The 16,501-nt window shown below is 44.1% G+C and overlaps 1 protein-coding gene across 6 annotated transcripts in view; it reads left to right on the top strand.

Moving 5' to 3' along the window:
- The window catches only part of KCNIP1 (potassium voltage-gated channel interacting protein 1), a 288,428-nt gene that overhangs the window by 91,230 nt on the left and 180,697 nt on the right, over positions 1-16,501 (top strand). The gene's annotated exons all lie outside the window — the stretch shown is intronic.

Genomic DNA, 16,501 nt, shown 5'->3' on the forward strand with positions numbered 1-16,501 from the left:
AGGAGCATTGTTTAGGAAACAGAAGGAAAAACTCTCTAACTTCAGCAATATTTGTGCTATTAAGAAATATTCCCTGCCAGAACCCCTGCATTTAACAGTCTCTTGGTATTTCTAGGGAGGTCTCTATTTCTACTGGATCTGTTGCTCAGTTCATATATATGCTTTTGAACTGCAAGTTGGTATGGATTTTCTTGCAATTTAAGTTGAAAACTGTCTTAGGTAAATATCAGACACCAATTAATCACTCAGAAGTGGGCAAGAGCTGTGCAGGAGGTTTGTTTGTGGCAAGTTCGTGAGCAAGACTAAAATTCTGTGTTCCTGATACTTGTAGGGTAGCATTTTACATTAGAGTGTGTGTACATGGTTTACAGTTCACCTTTCTGTTATTATAATGCCCCCATGATTGTATGGTTGTTTGGGACATGTATGATATTACTTAAATGTGAGAATAGCTGTATAGCCGTCTAAGCACCGAGTTACACGTGGAGCTGGGAGATTTGTGTTTAGGCACTGCAGTACACAAGAACTGAACAGGATGTGCTGGGCACGGTGGCTGCTGTGACACCAAGGGGTGGCTTGTCCACCTGCCAGGAACCTTGGAGCTGATTTCCACTAAATGTAGATAATTTGTGGCTGAACATATCCATTCTCTGCAACTTTCTTGTCTTGTGATTGGCTCCACGCTCTGGTGGATGCAAGCCATTGCTTTTTGTTGGAGGCCACCTGCAGTAAAAATCCAGGATCTGGTCACACATTTTTATCTTTACAATGAAATTCTATCTTGCTGATGCCTGCTGGCAGTGGTTGTTCAGCTATATTTATCAAAACCTGTGTTCTCAGAGTTATCTCCTCTTGGTTCTGATGGGTTATCTGTGTGGTTTGCTGGTGTGTTTTACACTGACTGTTAGCACTTCACCTTGTGAGCAGTGAAACACTAATGTGTGCTGGGCTTGAATACAATCTGAAATTGTTCTTTGTCTGTGAGTTAAATAGTTGGTCAAAGTCAATCACTGCTACATGATGGACTGACTCCTTGGTGCTGCCCACATGTTCCCTCAGCATCTCCTCCTGCCCTCAACCATCCTGGTGGCCTCTACTGGACCATACTCTACCATATTGAAGTCTGTCTTGGTCTGGGGAGTCCAAAATTGGCACCAGCACTCTGGCTGTTCTTGCCCAAGTGTTGAGCAGAGAGAAAGGATCATTTGTCCGAGTGTTTGCTGCATGGCTCTTGGTGCAGCCTGATGTGGGGACTTCTCTGCCAGAGGGCAGCTGGCTAGTGGTGCCCGGGTGCCGCTGCTCCATTGGCTATTGCTAAGTTTGTCTTTAATCGAGTAAAGCGTTTATTATTAGATTATCACATTATTATTTATTAATTGTTATATTTATGTGTTTATTTGAACATTTCAGGACTTTATGTTGTACTTAAATACTGCTGGTAAAACAAAGGCCTGGAGAAATAGTTGTAACAGGGCTAGATCCACACCTCTACAAGTGCTCTCTCACGCTGGTAAGTATGTGCTCTTCCAAGAAGAGCAACTCACACCAGTGTCTGAAGCTCTGATTCTCTGGTGTAATAAAGTAAAAGCAAAAAAACAGGCATTGTTTCAAGAGTAGGTAAAATAAACAGGTCATGTCTAAACTGAGGAGTTTCCAGAGATCAGTTAACACCAGTAAGCACATGGTGGGTCAGGGCAGAATGGGCGCAAGTGGCCCATGCTGAACCCTTCCAGCTTTAGTGCATGACATGGCTCTGCCTGTGCTGCTCCCCCTCATGTCCTGCTTGTGGCTGGGTCTGGGGTGTTGGCAGTGGGACTGGCTTTGGTTATTCCAGCTGTGAGCAGCAGTGCTGGAGAGGACAAGAATACAAGATTAAATTGCTTGTTCTAAGGAAAATGGGGAGCCTGAATCAATAAAGGCAGGAGTGACACAGAAATTGTCAAGTGGAGAGCAGTGGTCCATCAAGCATGAGCCCTTGTCTCTGGGAGAGGACAGCATTGTGCGTTTGTAGAGGAGGGTGTCATTTGCTTGGCTTAAATGTGAACTTAATCCAATGTAATTGGGCATTTTTTCTTGGTAGGTTGGGACCCACATGCCCTGTCCTGCAGGATAAAGACTTCTGCTTTTTAGGCTTGCAATCCTATCAGTAAAGCTACAGAAGCTTTCCCTGCTCACTGAAGTGTCCATGAACGGTCTGTGAGATTTGTGCTGTTTGCTTTGGGATTGGTTTGGGGCAGTTCCATCGATTATTTGTACATTTCATTAGGAATTGTTTCCTGTTGCAATTCTTGTCTGCTGTTTCCAGAATTCTGAGTTGACGTACTAAAAGGTGATGCCTCTTTCCACCACGTTCACTTCACTTGTATGTCAGACCGTCATTCCTGGGATGCTGGTGGAGCCTGACTGAGGCCCTGGGGATAAGCTGACAGTGAGCCAGCAGCCAAGGTGGCTGGTACTCTCCTGGGCTGTGCTTGGCAGAGCATCTCCAGCAGAGTGAGGGAGGTGATGCTCCTCTGTGCAGCACTGGTGAGACATCTACAGTGCTGTATCTGGTGCTGGACTCCCCAGGATGGAAGAGATAAGGACCTACTAAGGCTGAGTCCACTTCATATTCACCATGATGAATATGAAGCGGTTGGAGTATCTGACATACAGGGAGAGATTGAGGGAGCTGGGATTGTCCAGCCTGCAGAGGAGGAGGCTCAGGGAAGTCTTAATCAATGTGTATGAATACCTGATAGAGGGGAGTAGAGCTGATGGAGCCAGGCTCTTCGCCCTGGTGCCCAGGGGCAGGCCAAGGGGCAACGGGCACAAACTGAAATACAAGAAATTCCGCTTGAGCATAAGATTAAAAAAAATTACTGTGAGGGTGACTGAATACTGGAAGAGACCCCACAGAGGGACTGTGGAGTCTCCAAGATCAGAGGTACTCAAAACCCAAGTGAATACAGTCCTGAGCAACCTATTGTAGTTAACCCTGCCTTGAAGGGGGAACTGGAGGTCCCTTCCAATGCTATCTACCCTCTGGATCTGGGATTATTGTCACTTTAAAAACACGAAAGATACAAGGACTTGAGGTACTGGGATCAGGAAGTAACATTCAAAGCTCATTTTGGACCAAATGCCAACAAAGCTGACGGTTTGGTCCTCTCTTTAGTACGTTAGTAGTTAGTGCTTAGACAGATGGTTGAGGTGGACTTGAGAATATCAAGCTGCTTGTATATTCTCCTGCAAACATAAGCAATAAATCAATAAATGAGGGGAAAAAACCCCATCAAAACCACAGCACTAAAAGGCAGAGGGCCAGCACAACAGATAATGCACACACAAATGCCTCTCAGATTTCAGCTAGGTGCAGAAATAGAGATTTTTTTTAATGTTTTTACTGCCTGCACCCAATCATGACCAAATTTGTGGTTAGAATCAGCCATTTCCATATTTGCCATGGAAACATTTGGATTAGCAGATTGCTAAAGCAAGGGGAAATTCTAGTTCTGACTGCTTTCTGTACCCCTGAGTTATTTTGTTTGTTCTCTAAACATGCACTCACCCCTACCTCCCCCAGTGAAAGTGAAATTTAACTCGAATATTTCTCAATACCTGAATCTTGTTGGACTTAGAGCTACAGGCTCTGACCCCGACAGCAGCAGCAAGCAGCACCACTTTCAGTTGGTAATCTGACTCTCTTGAATGTGAGTGACCATGTTTTGATCAAAGACCACCCAAAACTAGACTAGCAAGAGGAGTCTGGCACAGTTGTTTAATTTTGCTAGAGCTAACGAGAAATTCACTTTGCTTAAAGTTGTGTGATTTTTATAGTGACCAATTTTTTAGGCTTTATTTTGAAATGGCTTATTGTCCAAAATTATCAGATTTTGTGCCTGACCAGCTGTATTTTCAAGTGGTTTTATTTACCAGGAAACCAACTCTGCTTGACTTCACAGTCTTCATAAGAACATCAGATTGCCCATAGCTCCTAAGGTTGCTAGGTCATGACTGCCCTTTCAGTTCCCTGTGCTAAACAACCTGTTTCTCTGCTCAAAAGGTGAAAAAGTGATTCAGTAGTGTTTCAAGGAATGGGCCCTTTTTAGTACGGCTGTGGAATGGAGATGATAGATTTGAGCAGGGAAGCTGCCTCATTATTTACTTTGCCCGGTACATACTGTTGCAAAAGAAAAGCTTTGAAAGCTCCCCTTCTCTCGTTTCTTTCTGCTCCTCAAAGAAACTTGACAGCTTGTCACTATTGCGAATGAATGCATGTGTTCTAAAGACTCAGACTGTGCTCTGGGTATTTTCTGAATAGAGATGATTGGTACTCACCTGTTTTCCTTCTAGAACAAGGACAGCATTGTTCCCCCTGGTCAGAGACCTGAGCAGGTGCTTGGGAGAATGGAAGAAATGGCTGACTTGGTTTCTCCTGGCTGTGCCCAAGAGCCAATATTTGGCACTGACATTTCATTTTCGCTCCCTGGTCTTGTCTGATTGTCATCTGATGCAGCCTGGCAGGTCAAGTCCGTGGTCGTCGGCCTGCACTGAAAACTGAGGATTTGACAGGCAGGTTTTTTGAGGGAATTACCTTTGTAGAGAGTGTACAGAACAGCACTCAGCAACAGGACTGTTTGATGTAAGCACACAAATCAGAAACAATTTGGAGAAATTGTGGCGACAAATAAGTCTTTGTCAGAACATGCCTCTTTGCATGAAGCATTTTGGTTTCTCTGAAGTGCAGAGCGGTGTGTGGGAGGCTGCTCGGTGTCACAGCAGCCGAACATCCCAGCCATGTGGCTGACGCACCTGTGATGGGTGGATCAGAGGTGAGGGAGCTGTTTGCCCCCAGCTTCCCTGTGTCCTACCAACCAGAGTTCACCTGAGTGTGGGGTTAGAGGTGACCAGGTCTTACGGACTCGTGACTGCTTCCATTCCCCACTTCCCCATTGTTCAGCCAAAATTCCTTCAGCTCCCATGCAGTTGCTAGCTCTAAATTTCTTCCTTTGCCTTCAAGTGACTCCTGGCAGTGAGGCAGAGTGATCTCAAATAGCTGATCTTAAGAGTGGATAGCAATGACAAAATTAAAATAAGCTATGTGTGTCCCTGATTGCTTCCCACAGGCTTACAGCTCCTGCCTGAAATGCTGCAGTCAGACACAGCTTGGAGGTTTGGAATAAAATAAAATGGATGGAGGGAAGTACACGACAGAGTGTTCTATGTTGCATTAGCATATGTGTGTGCTGATTTCCTGCCCATGGGTATGGGTGCTGTGTGCCTCTGTGCATGCAGCATGTCCATGCAGAGCCGTGAAATCCCACCACAAAGAAAAGAGGTGATCAGAGACTTCAGCTCTGCAGGCCAGTGCTTTGAAGTTTCATTTTTTCCCCACAATAATTCAAAAGAGTAAATCAGAAAATACTTTCCAGCTTTTAACTTCCAGCCTTGGTAATCTTCCAGCCTATCATCACTAGCTCTTCCAGTGTGCATTGCTGGATATTTGACATTTGGGATGGGCACTAGGAAGCAGTTGGATTTTTTGCAGCTGAAAATACTTAACGCTGTAGATGTGAAAAGCTTGGAACTTAATACATTACAGACGTTCTGAGCAATTCCTAACTTTACAGTTGTTAACGTCACCATATATATAAATGAGAGTCAGTAAGGGTTGTACAAATTTTTTGAAGAAAAAATTGAAGTAAAAAGCAGGGTGTAAGGTAAACCAAGGCAAGTTGTGAAGTCATTCTGATTTTAGTCAAATGTGAGAGGAGAATAAAAATCTTTTATTTCTCCACTTACGAACACCTGGTCAAATAGTTTATTTCATATTTATTTAAGCTTTGTTAAAAAGACTGAAGATTTACAAATTTTTCAAATACGGATTTTTTTTTAGCTGAAATGTTTCACTATTCGGAATTGTTATTAATTATAATTATTCCCTGAAACTTTCCAAACTAAATGAATTGGCTTGTGATTTGTTGTACTTTTAGATGTGAATGCGTAAGTGTGACTGCTGGAGTACTTCATTGCAGTGGGCAACAGAGCTGGGTGATTATATTAAGTGTTGTGTTTCTTATTCAAAAGCATTACGCAGAGAATGTCATGGTACAGAGATGCAGAAAGTTTGAGTATCTCAAACTCAGGGTCTCTGTGTCCTGTTGCTGCTCACACCATGGCTATTTATAAGGTATGAACCTTCTGCATTTCTCTGAGAGGCATTTTCCAGCAGGTGCAGAGTGCTCTAGGCACCTCATATCATCCCTGCAGGAAGGGGCCCAGTGGCCTTGGGTAACAACTAGGAAATGCAGGTAACAGCTGTATGGTAGGACAGCAGCATTTTTAACCAAAATATATTTAGGATTCCAAGGAAGGTATTTAATTTTTCTCCTTTTATTTGTTTGAGATGCCAGAGGGAAAGGGAGTAATTGTTACTATAAGATGGATTGTACTTAACAAATCGAAAATTATTAAAAGTGTAAACTGCATCCATGTTTTCAAAATAGGCAAGTCAAAACTGAAGGCAGCTGTGCTCAGACATCTCCAGTCTGTGTTTGTGGTTGTCACTGTCAGGTGACGTCTATCTGGACTGAAAAGGATACAGATAGTGGTCAGTTTCTCTACCTTAATTCTGCTAGCACTGCTCAGTGTAGAGAAGCTCTGGAGAGTTTGAACAAAGTACAGTTGATTTGGGCAGGATGTGGGGCTGGAGGAGGCAAGGGAGGACTGTGTGCTAGCAGGCAGGCGTGGGGCAGCAGAGTTGCCTGGGGGGGCTGAACTGGTACTTGCAGGCAGGCTGAGGCTGGGCAGGCAGGAGAGGAGCTGGCCTGGCTGTGGAACCCGGATGTTTTGAGGAACACAGGAACAGTGTAACAGAGCCATCCTTTCCTGGCACAGCTCTGCTACATCTGTTTGGCTTTCCTCAATCCAAACATTGCTTTCTTGACACGTTCAACAACCAGAGCTCTTCACACACATCAGTGTTTGCTTTTCTCTTGCTCCACAAAAACCTCCTCTCCCAAATTTGTTCTGTGGGTGGCTGGTTGGGAAGTGCCCAGAATTTCTGTAGATGGCCACAGCTACAGTCTGTAAAAACCAGTAGGCACAGGACATTTTATATTGTGGCTGAGAACAGCTAATGGAGAACACGGCTGTGAGGATACATGTTGTGCTGCTGGAGGCAGGTTTCTAGGAAACCCCTGAGACCATGGCATCGTTTTACCGAGCGCTCCTTAGTGGAACAGGAGAGTGTCACTGGGAGGAGGGAGCCGAATTACAGCCTGCCAGAGATCAGTGCTGAACATCAGAGGCGGGGCTTTTAGTGCTCTGACAAAATAAGTGTTTCTGCCCATCAAATTTATATGCAGGAAAATATGGATGAAACAAGCTATGTTCACAAGATTTACCTAGTTAGAGCATGATTTCAGAAGCACAGCTCAAACGTTTTGACAGCTGTTCTAACTTTGCTGCCTGCAGCTCAGGGCCACGCTCCCAGGTATGTTTTCCCAGGCTGCTGTTGCTCTATTCTAGTGAGTGATGCTGCACCTCAGCCCCATAGATTTTTTGATAATCAGCTGAAACCTCAGGCAAGGCCCCTGATTTAGCACATCAAACTGCATGAGCTGAGGGTTACTCTCTGTGGGGTACATACAGCCATGTGAAGGATGATGCTGTTAGCTCTCTCTTGTTAGCTGCAAAATGTTGGGAGCCAGCAAACATCTGTGGGAAAGGACAATTTTCCTTAGGGAAACTGTTTCATGCCATGCAGGTGAGCCTTGTGGTGCAGTGGGGAGCATCAGCACCCCTTTGCATTTCTTATCCACACAAAGGACCTGTTGACCGTGTTGCCATTTGAACTGGGAGCAGTGCATGAAAATTAAAAATGGGAAGCAGGAAACTTTTGTGTCAGTGCAGGGAGGATTGTTGCCTGCTAATCCTAACAAGCCAGTGTAATTGAATTGGCACACTGGTTTACATGCTTCGCTGGGAGTGTCAAACGTGACCTCAAACTGTGATACTGGCACCCCAGGAACTGAAGGCATATCCTTGTGTGGAGCTGAATCCCTGTAACATGGCGTTTGTTTTAACTAATATTTTAACATGGGAGCTGACAAAAGGTCTCATTTGCAGTCTTGTGCATACGGAATTAGCCAGGCTGCAGACAACTAGAAAGAGAGCTACGTTAGGGCATGAGGAAAATTCTGCCTGGGTGGTCATTTGTATGTACTTAACAATGGGTAAAGGCAAGCATGTGCAGTTCTGCAAAGGAAATCTGGTCCTACAAGGTCCTGTCCTGTTTGTGTAGGCAGCAACTGGACCTGCATGCAGAGCAGGTTTGGTACTGGGACAGAAAGTCAACTAGAGACTGGTCTTTCAGGAAAATGCCTTTCATTTCCAGGGCTTTAAGGCTATTTACATTAGCAATTTGGCATCCTCTACTTGGCCGGAGTTAAGGACATTACAGCTGAACCTCATCGTTTCTAATCACCTCTTCGACTGAGCACTGGGCTGCCCTGGCTCACTGTCTCCAGAAAACAGCCCTCCAGAAAAGTACGAAGCAAAAAGAAGAGAATTTTCTAATCAGGCATTTGCTGGGCAATGCCATCAGCTATAGCACTTTACATGACTACATTTGCATTTCTTTTAGCTGATGCTGTCATTTCTCTTTCCTCTGTCCTTATTATTGATGGAGGCGAAGTACTTGCAGTTCAAAAGTTCATGAGGCGCAGGAGAGGAGCGTGCTCTGTGCACTTTCTTCAGGCGCTGGTTGCTGTGGCTGCTCAGCAATGCAAGGAGAGAACACTGTGCAGTGTGTCATTCTGAGTGTCACCCACAGCCCAGTCACGCCCAGGAGAATGCTGTGCAGGGTAAACGTGGGGCTATATCTGTTCGAGAGATTGCATTCTCATGTTGTGTGTACTACTGGTTTGTAAAACCTCCAAAGCCCATCAGTCGTTAGACTAAATTTGGTTCAAACCTGAAACTTTTCTTCACCCCATGGAATTTGTGAGATGTTTTGGAAACTGTGGAAATGCTTGGACCTGGAATGAATTTCGTTATGGCTCTTTCCATTGTTTGTATTTAGCAAAACTGTCCCTTTATGAGTTGTTGCCTGGAAATTATTGATGGGGGGAATTACCTGGTAAAAGTTCTTAACCTCTGTCTGGATCAAAACCAGACCACCAGTTGTTAGAAGCTGCTGGGGTGTGCCGGAGCCGAGGCCAAGCTCATGCTGCTGCAGGGCTGCAAAGCGCAGGCGCAGCTTTGCTGCTCCCCTTTATAGGCATCTGGCCTTTCTGAGGGACATGCTCCCGTTTGGAGACCAGTGCCCTAAAATGTTGGTATAGTTTAGGATCAGACCCTCTATTTTCATAACATAGTTAGTTAATATGCCTGAATTCTGTGTGGAAAAAATAGTTTAAAATAGTTAAACAAATATAGATAAATGCAAGAGACATTCATGCCTGGTATTGTTTTCCACCTGCAAGAATGTTTCAAACCCTACTGAATAAACAGAAGCAACTGAATGCACCCTTGATCCGCTCCCTGTTTCCCTGAAGAGAGGCTTCCTTGCAGAAGCCTCTCTTCCCACACAAATCACACTCGTTTACTTAATGTTTCTGTCCTGTTAGCCATGAACATAGAGCAATCTGTTTAATTTCCTTGTAAATTAAACTACTGAGGCAGGATGAGGTGGGAACGATGCTGCAGGAGGTCTGATTTCGTCTGCGCTTTTCCTGTGACCTGGTGCAAGTGCCAGATCTGCATCTTCACGACACCTGCTGCTCTGTATTTGCCAGTCTGCTGCTAAGCTGCATTGGTGCCCGTGGGCATCCTCATCACCTTGCTGTCCTTTTTTGTGATAGCTGTTAAAGATGTAGAGTTTTGCCTAAGTTAATTACTTGTCACTTGCCTGCTTGTTGTGATTCAGTTTTATTGTATTTTGTAAGCATTATGAGTTAGCTCCCAATCATGTGACATTTAGGAGAGTGGGAGGGCATAGCTAAGGTATCATTATTCATGTTGTGAGTGCTTTGCAGTGTCAAACAGCCCGGAGACCACAATGTAGAGGTGTTTTGAGATCAGTAATGGTGGTGGACAGTGGTCATAGGGCTCCAATGAGAACATTTGTGATCATCCACAAATGGGAATGTTTGAGTGTGTCCTTTGCTAAGTGCAGGAGCAGGCAGAGAAAGCTGGAACCCCACAGAGCCCGGCTGGGCTGTGTGTGCAAGGAAATGAGCATCACCTTCCTGAGGAGTTTGTGCAGCATTTAGATCTTGTACAGAGTGAACAGATCTCAGCAGTAACTGCTCAAATCTTTATGTTTTAAATCCTGTGTGCACTTTGAGATGTGTCCTTTATTCTGACTCAGGGCAAGGTACCCTTCCTTAGTGAGGCTGAGGTTACATCAAACTAAGTGACATTTGTTAAGGGCAAAGTAATGTAAATTTTCTATTTTGCTCCTGTTTCCCTGATTTTGAGTCCGATCTATCAGTAAATAACATTTTGTATTTTAATCCATTCTCTGCTGTGAAGGGTGGTGTGAAGGTACCTGCAGTGGTGAGAGAGCAGCTCAGAGAGATGGAGGTGTTAGTTTCTGTGCTGGAAAAAACAGCAGAATACGACTTAAATTCTAAAAAAGTTAATATTAGGGTGGTTTCTATGCCTGGTTCCCAGAGAACATCACATTTGTTAACTGAATGTTTCTTGTACTAGTAAGAGAGCCTTGAATTGATATACATTTCATGGTCCACATAAATATGGAGATGCTGCCAAAATGATCTCTTTCCTACTTCTATTTTCATTGTAGATATTCCAGAAAATGGAGCGAAATGCTTTTTCCTGCTGTTCGGTTCTTTGTTTCATGCATATGCATTTCTGGGACATGCAGTTCTGGAGCATGCAGCTTAGTGCACATGCCTGGAGTCTCTGCAGGCTTGTGTAGCTTTGAAACAGAGAATCTAAAGCATAAGTAAGATATGTGCAGAATTAAAGAGAATTTAGAGACATAGGAGTAGAGATTTTAAATTCCTATAAATAAATACAGTCTCAAAACCAGAGATGTTTTCACCTGTCTTCTGCTTCCATCTTAGAGATGTTTATTTGACTGCGAAAGGAAAGGAGATATTTACAGAATGAAACTGCACAAATATGAGAAAAATCACTTGTGTTACTGGCTCCTGTTGATGTTCGCTGTAATGATGTTTGTTGTTGACATCACATTACAGAACGGATTTATCAGTTAACAGTCTTGAGTGCTAAACCTGCTGACAGATGTCAGTGCAGGGAAACACTGCACATAAGTTGGATAGCTTTATTTTTGCAGCACTCTAATTAGGCACCCTCATAAAACAGACATGTGGATTTGTAAATCCAGCTCCCAAAATCTCCTTGCTTTCCAGCTGGAACATACCTACGATTCTCAATCCAAACATCTCAATCTGCCACGTTTGTTATTTTCCCTTAGCCTCAATTTTGAAACTTAAGCAGCTATTAGAAAAACATTACCCTGCATTCTAGAGCATCCTCTGAGTCCAGGAGGAAAGTTTGAAGCCATGAACTAATTGCCCAGGAATTTAACAAATCTTGTCGAGCTTAATTCAGCCTGGAAAGTTTGGGGCTGGCTTTTCTGCCAACGCTGCTCTCTCCAGAGAGTCCCTTCCCATTTATTCTGGAGTTGCACACTTTGGTAATGCAGGAGGGCAGAGAGCAGATTAACTCATAGGTTAATTTTCAGGCTCTTGCTCCCCTTGGTGCCAGTAACCTACTTACAGGAGTGGAAGCGCAGGCTCAGTGTGCAGCTGCCCCCGGCTCTGCGCAGGGCTGGGGAGGGATTTTCTCGCCCGGCAGTGCGGGTGTGGCTGCACGGCCGCCAACGCCGGCGCTGCTCCGCGTCCCTGCTCCGCGTCCCTGCTCCGCACCGCGCACACCGGTCGGGGCTGGCCTGGGCTGCGGCAGCTGCCCCGAACGCTGTGTCCCATTCCCCGTTCATCGGCTCGAATCGTCAAGTGCCGTCACGAACACTTACAGCTGCGTGGAAACCACGCGGCCCGTCTTTAGCAGCCAGCTTGGGTAGAGGTTTACGTTTCAAGCAATGGAAATCCTTTTGTGCCCAAGGAAGGTGAGGGGGGTCCCACACACCTGGTTTCTCCGAGTTGTTGAAACAACAGGCGTTGGAAGCAAGGGAGAGGCTTGTGTAACGACGAGTGCTGTGTGCCTTGGGCTCTGAGTAGAAATGTACTTTGCTTAAAAGCTTCCTCTCAAGCAGCCTCCACAGGTTCCTTTAAAGCCAAATAGGACATGTCTCTCTGTGCAAGGGTGGCAGGCGAAAGTAGGACAGGGTTTTGTCCTTTTGAACTATTAATACAGATCACACACACACACACGAAAGAAAATAAAATAGTGCCAAAAGATACAGAAACTTTAAAAAATATGATGAAACTTTGGAGATAATTTATTTTTTATTACAGCTAATATTGTATTTGGTGTAAAACACAAAGAATATTTTGGTGTATCCTTTCCCTGGTGGAAAAGAGAACAAAAAGGAGAATCCAAATTTACTCGATTGAAACCTTTTGAACGCTAAATGTCTTTTTTTCCATGACAGGTACTGTTCAGAAAGACACATTTCATTTCTGAAGCCCAAAGAAAAGGTATGCCCAGCACAAACAGGTAGTGTCTTCTGAAGGAGTTTTAGCAAGTGTGTGGGAAAATAAATCACCCTACATCAGCCTTGGCACCTGTGCAGGGTTGAAGAGGTGTCACTCTGGTGTATCCATTTTCTCCCTCATGAAATAGAAATCATCACATCAGCTATGCTCAAAGAGCTTCTGCATGTGCAGTGTCTATATGATTTACACAGTGATTTAAATATCTATAGATACCACCTGTCCACGGAATTTTGTCTATTATGACTCACATCTTATGTTGTAAATTTATCTGTAAATGTCATCTTTTACTGGGGTATCTACAAAACTTAAAATATTTTGGGTAATTATTTGTAAATATTAGGTCTATTGTCAGCAGCAACAGTTCGGATTGTTTTGTCATAGAAAAGTGGGAGGGAACCACTGTTGTTGGCAAGTGAGAAGCAAATAATTCAAAGTCAGGTGTTGGCTTGGAGTAATTAAATCCAACAGCAATAGATATTCAGAATGAAGTTCAGCGGTGAGATTGTGGCTGCTGGAGGCAGCTGTGCTGCATGCATGTGTGAAGTGCAGGTCGGTGTTCCTTGGAGAAAGCTTCCAACTGCACCTCTTGCATTCACCAGGTCCCGTGGAAGCCAGAGGAGTTTGGTGCTGTTGCTTTTCCAAAGTGTCTGGCAAGTGCTTCCAGAGGGTGAGTGTTAGTAGATTCCCTGCGTGAGCCTGTTGAAGTTTAGCCATTGACTGGGCAAATTGCATTAAAAAAAAGCCATTAAATCACTAAACGAAATCTCTTTTGAACTTGCCCAGTATCTAATCATCTTCTGCAAGAGGACACTGACAGGGCTCCTGCCCTGCCTCTTTGAGCTCATGCACATCTCCTTGCGCAGCTCTCAGTCCTGCTCTGTTCTCCCTTGCCCTCCACATGGTCTGGGCTCCTGTGTTTCCAGCTGTGCTCCTCATCCCATTGTTGCAGGCTTGGGCACAGATGAGATGCAGTTTGCTCTATGGGCAAACATGCTGAAAGCCATTGGGTTTTCCCACTGGTTTTGGGCCTGTGTGGAGACATCATGCCTACATCTGTTCTGTTGTGCTCATGTATGGTTTGTGCCAATGCTTAACTAATAATTTTGGTATACACTGTAGACTGTGTCCTAGATTATAACTCAGTTCTCCTATACACAAGTCTGTAGCAGCGCTGTGACCAGTGTGCTGTAGAAAGTGTCCCAAGTGACAGGATGTATGGGCATACATCTTCTCTTGTTCCTTGCCAAACTACCAATGCATACATAGTTTCATCTTTAAGCAAAGCAACAGTATTGCCCTGAGGTTGTAACTACCATCCCTCTTCGTAATGGCCTTGGGATCTTGGGCTGAGCTGAGTGCCTTGATACCATTGTGAATTTGGTGAAATCGTTGCACATACAAGTCAGAAAACTGTTCGTGTGCTGCTTAGAAACTGCACCACTTATTTTACAGAGGAAGATTATTGAATTAAGGTCATAAATTTTTTAAGTGAACAGCAAGTTTTTTGTTTGCTTCAAAAACCTTTATTGCCTTCATTCAAGGATATTGTCTATCTGTAATATAGCGGTTGTGGTGACAAATGGTTTTAATATTTGTCCCAGTTTGCAGCTTTTTCTTTTTTTCCTTTAGTCAAGCACGGCAGAAATAGGAGTGATTAATACTGAGAAAAGCTTGCTACTACCCAGGTTCAGAAGTACTCATCCTGTGTCAGAGTATTCCACTTCCTCTTTTCATCTTTTCAAATAAGCAGATTAGATTTTGCCTGAACTCAAGCCACTAAGCCTTCAAAAGATTAAGGTTTACTTAATTAAGCTCTCTCGAGAAGAAGCCCAAGGTCTAGTCCCGGTCTTACTTCGTCTGTCCCCATTGTTTCACCACTTCCTGAGCCTCAGGAACAAGCTAAAAAAAGAATACAAAGTGCATGGGGGTTTTGCCCTTGGCAAAATTCTTTTTTTCACTCCCTCACTGTCATACCCAGCACAAACCTGTCTCAGGAAGCCACTGGTGAGAACTGGGACTGAGATGACTGAGAATGTGGTCAGGAAGTTCCAGCCTAAGTTACAGTCCTGTGTATCCTCAGAGTGGACTGGTGTAATCTTAAGAAACACAGTAAGAGGTTAGGACAGAATGAGAAAGGGGTCATGAACAATCATTACAAAGGAACTGCATCTCTGTGAACATGGGTATAGAACCTAGTGTCAGGAGTCCACATATTTATTTTTTTAGGTGTGATATTAATCTCTTTCTAGGATACTCAAGATTACCTCACCAGAGTTTATATGTGTTTGTAAGTTTAAACACAGTATATATGTAACAAACAAGTGCCACACAAGCCAGCATAGTATTTTTCTATGGACACATGCAAAATTACTCCATGGAAGAAGCAAAACTTTTTTCTATTAAAAAGGGCATTAATTTCTAGTATCAACAGGTTTCTGCTTGTTTGTGCATGTTCCCCAATCCTAGTCAAGGGAAGAGTCATTTGATATCAGTATGTAAGAAAAATAAAAAATAGAGGAAAGCAGATAATGTCATCAAGATGGCAAAGGGGATCCAAAGGTCTGTCAGCTCAGTCAAGAAAATCTGAGGGAAGAATTTGCTCCTGTCAAAGGAGGCTGTAAAAGCATGCAAGTGGGTACAACAGGTGCCACAGCAGTCAGAATGAGCTTTTGGATCAGTCCTAATAAGCTAAGTATTGTAAAGCTGCTCTGAGGTTTTGATTTCACTTGGAGGAGAAAGTGACCCGTTTGGTAAGTCTTTTGCTTTTCTTATCATTCATGCTGCCTTATTCTCAGTGCTTTGTCTCATGGACCAGAGGTGAGGAACTCTCTGGGGTGCCAGTGCCTGATGAAGCCTGGGCTATTGTATTGCCCCTATATAAAGAGATAGTTTGGGTCTTGGAAACCTTGAGGTCTATTATTGTCACAAGCCATGTGAGATGGGACAGCTGGAGGCAGTGACTGATGGCAGCAGGAGCTCCATAGCATCAGCTGTCTGGACACAGAAATGGTCTGCGCTGCTTCTCCATGCTAATCTGTTTTCCATGGCTTGATAACAAAGTGTGGCTATAATACGTAGGCAAAAAGTAACTCATGCTATACAGCCCATTGTTAGGCTACTAAAAAAATTCACTGTCATCCAACTCCTTCAGCTTTGGACCTCTAGTGGACTGTGGAGCATGGCTCCTATGTCTTATTTTCAGTAGTTAAATTGCATCAACAAACTTCTGAGTCATATCTATTACCATAATTAGCACCTGAGGATGGCAGGAGATGGTCTCTGAAAGCAGGAAGAGGATAAGAAGCTACCCATGGGATTGGCTTTGCACCCAGAGTGGTACTGAAGGCTTTGTGCAGGCTGGCTGAAACAGCTCAAGAAGCAGCAGGTCTCAGTGTTTCCCTTGTAGCCTTAGAATGGGTTAGGTGGGGAGCTTTAGAGTCTGGTGCTTCCCATCGCATCCGTGTGCAAGCATATGCAGGAAAATAGTTCTTAGATGCCGTGTGACTGGCAACACAAAAGTGTGAACACTAGCTGCTACTCCTCAATTCAACCACCTCCGTGTACCTTCCAGATACATCTCTTTTAATCTCATTTTCTTCTTGTCCAGAGTCTCAAAGGTGACTCGAGTCTGTGAGGACTTGCTGGGGTAGTGGAGCAGAGCTCCCTCCTCTCCTGTGCTGCTAGTTTATTCCCTTCCTGTGCACTGTGCTCAGGATGAGCACAGTTGTTTGTCAACAATGAAGCTTCAGAGATGCATACCTAAGAGTTGTGCCTTGCTTAGCTTGATGTGCAGTGTGCGCAGCACCATCTTCTTACCCACCTGGAAAACCAGCAAAGTACAGGCA

The sequence above is a fragment of the Corvus kubaryi genome, unplaced genomic scaffold (assembly GCF_017639235.1).
Source record: "Corvus kubaryi isolate FWS band 111438036 unplaced genomic scaffold, C.kubaryi_AGA036_p1.0 128, whole genome shotgun sequence".
Lineage (NCBI taxonomy): Eukaryota > Metazoa > Chordata > Aves > Passeriformes > Corvidae > Corvus > Corvus kubaryi.